Below are 4,677 nucleotides of genomic sequence, written 5' to 3'. Positions count from 1 at the left end.
TTCCAAGCTTGGATAGCCATATAAGACTAAAACAACCTGTCCTCCTACAAAGAACGTCGCTTTCCGTTCGTATGCGTTACATGCGGCCAAAAGTGGTCGTACTGGAAAATAGAATCGGCTCGCGAAAGTGCCGTACTGTTTGTTCCCCTTTTCTGTTTCGGGTCCTGTGGTAGGTTAGGAGAGGACACTTTAAATTACCCGTTTTCTTAACGTTGAGAAACCTTAGGAGGACGGGCTGACTGAAAAAGAGCTTTGGTTGTTGTAAATAGTTGTTGTCTGGTGTCACCCAATAGGCTTTCTGGAGGTAAATGTTGTGTTGTTGTTGACTTATAATGAGGAGGATGGTAAGGGTGGGTTGGGGAGGGGGAGGGGGGCCTGAACATCCCCAGCTCGACCAAGGTTGACCTTGCGACGTCTTCATTATCATAAAAATATGATGTATTCCACCTTGCCTGGGAACGCCTCCATACGAGGCTTCAGATTTCTGCTCTCATCGTTTTGAGTTAAAAAAACAAAAACAAAAAGAAGATTATTAGCTAGTTTAATCATGAATAAATTATTGGCAAAGTATAACAATATCTTTAAAAATCTAGCTGTTTATTTCAATATATTACAAACTATTTGCATATATTATTGTGCAATGTAGCAATGGGCTTTGAAGGTAGCATACGCGGAAAAAAGATGACCAATCAGCGACGTCGCTCCCAGCACACACCGCCAAGGTGACTATATAAACTTCAGAACAGCCGTGATGTCTCAGTTTCGAGTGAAGCAGCCGGCATCCGTCATCAACACTGCGACTCCCTGTGGGAGGTGTTAACTGACTGCCTGGTCGAGCCATGTGATGTCACCAGGAGTAGTCGATTGTGAGCTTTAGTAAAAAGCGCGGGAGATGCGGCTGCCGATAGTGAAGCTGGTGTTGGTGTTGGGTAAGTTGAGAGCAGCTGTGGAAACTTGAAGAGTGTGTATGCGTGTATGTGAGTGTCGTCGGTAGTGCCGGGGCCCAAGAGCTCGAGGATCAGCGTATATTTAATGATTATGAGAAAGGGGGTGAATAACTTTACCTCGAGGTTTTGTATGGCGATTTTTCAAGGACGGTGTTACTTATGATCACAAGTCCTCGCATCTATGTTTCTGTTGTTGTTAATAGAGGTTCTAAGGGTCAAATACAGTGATTGTCTTGTGTACAATCTAGACACTCATGTATTGGTGATGGTGTTCAGTTGTCTAGCCTATTGGTGATGGCGTTCAGTTGTCTAGCCTATTGGTGATGGCGTTCGGTTGTCTAGCCTATTGGTGATGGCGTTCGGTTGTCTAGCCTATTGGTGATGGCGTTCAGTTGTCTAGCCTATTGGTGATGGCGTTCGGTTGTCTAGCCTATTGGTGATGGTGTTCGGTTGTCTAGCCTATTGGTGATGGTGTTCGGTTGTCTAGCCTATTGGTGATGGCGTTCGGTTGTCTAACCTATTGGTGATGGCGTTCGGTTGTCTAGCCTATTGGGAGAACAAGCCATTGTTTTGCTCATGTTCCCTTACATGCTATTATCGATTATCTTTGTGGCTCACTTTCGGTGGTTGCTAATGGAATATATGTGATTCTTAAGTCTCATGAAGAAACTGCTGGAAATCTTACATGCGCTGAGAAAGAATCCAATCACGAACGTCTTATTAAATCCTGTTGTCTTAGTGTGAGCATACGTTGACAGGGTCTTTCTATAATTAGAAAGGATAGCATTTTGAAGACTGCATATAATTCCGAAGGCATTATAAAGGCTGTGTATTATGGCATTCTGAAAGTTTATTGATCAAGTTCCTATGGTAAATTGTTCATGGGCTTCTATTGTTATCTTGGTTAAGTGTACTTCAATGTGATCTGGATTTTTGTCCAAATATTTTTCCCGTTCTTCTTCGTATCATAGCGGCTTTCTGCCTACTTTCCCTGGTATTCGTTCTCACAACATTACACTTCTTGTACTGAAATCCAGAAGCCATTTGTCCAAAGGTTCCTGGAGTCTGGTTTAGGGTCTGCGGAACCATTCTGGAGACGATTGTTGTATTTGTACCTCCACCCACAACTTCATCTTGTGGAATTGTTCAGGAACACTTCGGCCGAATTGTGCTTAGCTTCTTATGCTAATTAGCCTCTTATATCAGTACTTCGGAAACGCCATGTCTCAAGTAGTGTCTGTTGTTTCGTCTTTTATCACAGTAGCAACCTTAAGGTTTCTCGGTATAGGGACGGTGTTACGGCCAGCTTGAGCCAGTCGTGTCTTATAACGTCTTCTTTTATGATCCTTCCCCAAGTCAAGTGGTAAGTTGTCAAGAACTGGCGGTAGCAAGTAACAGTGCGAGGAATAAAGAGGGTTAAACAAGACACAATAACACCATCACCAATATATTATCACATTCATTTACACCTTCACCAATATATATCTGAGTATTACTACATATATTTACACAGTGTCGCTTTCACCCAGGACACTCAATTGATCTGCAATACTCATCAAGTCGCGGTGAGTCCACTATCTTCACATATACAGCCGTCCACGCTTAATGGTAATCACCGGCGAGTTCACATTCAAGATGGGCCAGTCCACACATCGTATCACCACGATGTCCCAATACCCCACGTCTGCTCTCCAAAAACACACTGGCAGAGGGTTTCAGCCACACGCTGACAGGGGTCTCAAATATTCACGATTATACAGTATCTAGCAGCACCTCTCACCAGATGAACACACTTGTCGTCTCGTAACTCCGCTTGGCCAATTCCCGGGTACGTCGGTCAATACAACACTACATAAATCCAGCAGCTAACACACTGCTTCTACCGACGGCGGCCACTTTGTCCTCTCACAGGACCAAGTCAGAAATTCTGGACTGCCCAAGGTGAACTGCCCTCCTCAGCGCAATCGCCTCCTCACGTCACTTCTGTGAACTTATAAACGTCATTAGCTAGGCCAACAGTATACTGGGTGGCCTTAGGATAACACCCTTCCACCGGGAACTGAAATTATAATTGCTTGCACAACCTAGATGACGTTGATATCATTACGCCACCTGCCAGAGGTAATCATCATTGACCTCACCTCCTAACTGAGATATAAAACAGGAGCCTTTCACCGACGCCACACCACCGCCAACAGATGGCGTTGTCTGCGTCTCACTTAATACCTTCGAGTTGGAGTGCTGGTCCATAGATGGCTCTGAAATCGCCACTTCCCACACCAGCAACGGTGTTGACGTTGCTTCCCTCCAGCAACGGTTGCCTGGTGGCCCCTTACCAAGCTTGGACGCAACATGGCCTTACAAGTGACACTAGGCTGCAAGGAGTCCTTCAGAGCTTCACCCAGCTCTTCTCTGATTGGTTTCAAGTGAAAAATTAACCATTCACAGTTATCCCAAATGTAACATCGAACACCCTTTTATTACCTTAAAAATAAAGATTTTTAATACACAAAATAAATCACATATATTCTCAAAACAGATTACATCCTGAACCAAATTAAACAATCGAATTCTAGATAATTTTTTACTAGCTTTAAAAAAACATTACTAATATATAAATTCAGCGTAAATTACCCGTACAGACTTTCCTGAGTACAGAATATATATATATTTTTTTACTAATAGAACTATCGTTTGTATCTAATTCACAAATCTACAAATGATATCACTTAGCTTGACTCAAGATAACTTAAGATAACGTGAATCACTTGGTGTTTCTCTGGTGTAGGGGTCGCCGGGGTCACCTGGGCCCGGAGCCAACCCTACAGCTATACTGTCCCTCCTTGTCCTGTAGACGTGAGTATACTACCGAGTATGTCCTCTTATTATGTGTTATAATAATGTAAATGATCAAGCTCTTGTGTTCTTCAACTGCTCGTGTTACTGATGGTGTTCTTCGGTCTCTTTTCTTGCCGCTACAGTGGTCTTCGAGTACTACTCCAAGACCTTGTCGACAAGTTATTACTCCTTCAGGCTACTTACCCGTGAGTACATCACAAATTTGCTCACTTATGTCATATAATGATGTGCAATTTAGAGGGCATTTGTGTTCATCAACTGTTTTGAGTAATTGATGTTTTCCCTTTCGCCCCCCACAGCCGGACGACAACAACACCAATAACTGTATACCTTGTTGTGTTCTGGTGAGTATGTCACCAAACTCGTTCTCATGTGTCTTATATTGTTGTGTCAGATGAAGCCCCTTGTATTGCTGCACTGCTTCAGTAATTGATGCTCTTTTCTGCCCATACAGTATTGCCCGCCACCACCACCACCTCCACCACCTCCTCCACCCCCACCACCACCTCCTCCACCCCCACCACCACCTCCACCACCTCCACCACCTCCACCACCACCTCCACCACCTCCTCCACCACCTCCTCCTCCACCCCCACCACCACCTCCTCCACCCCCTCCACCACCTCCCCCACCACCTCCTCCACCCCCACCACCACCTCCACCACCCCCTCCACCACCTCCACCACCACCACCCCCTCCACCACCACCACCTCCACCACCCCCACCACCTCCTCCTCCACCACCTCCCCCACCACCTCCACCACCCCCACCACCTCCACCCCCTCCACCACCTCCCCCACCACCTCCACCACCCCCACCACCACCACCCCCACCACCACCACCTCCACCCCCTCCACCACCTCCCCCACCA

The 4,677-nt window shown here is 45.8% G+C and overlaps 1 long non-coding RNA gene across 1 annotated transcript; it reads left to right on the top strand.

Moving 5' to 3' along the window:
* Positions 1 to 2,254: 2,254 nt before the first annotated feature.
* On the top strand, positions 2,255 to 4,352 carry LOC138363169 (uncharacterized). The gene is made up of 4 exons (XR_011228035.1): positions 2,255 to 3,803; positions 3,929 to 3,991; positions 4,106 to 4,150; positions 4,261 to 4,352. It is a non-coding gene; the product is annotated as an uncharacterized lncRNA (long non-coding RNA).
* Positions 4,353 to 4,677: the final 325 nt, after the last annotated feature.

This window comes from Procambarus clarkii, chromosome 10 (genome assembly GCF_040958095.1).
Source record: "Procambarus clarkii isolate CNS0578487 chromosome 10, FALCON_Pclarkii_2.0, whole genome shotgun sequence".
Lineage (NCBI taxonomy): Eukaryota > Metazoa > Arthropoda > Malacostraca > Decapoda > Cambaridae > Procambarus > Procambarus clarkii.
This window is presented reverse-complemented; position numbering and strand designations above follow the sequence as displayed.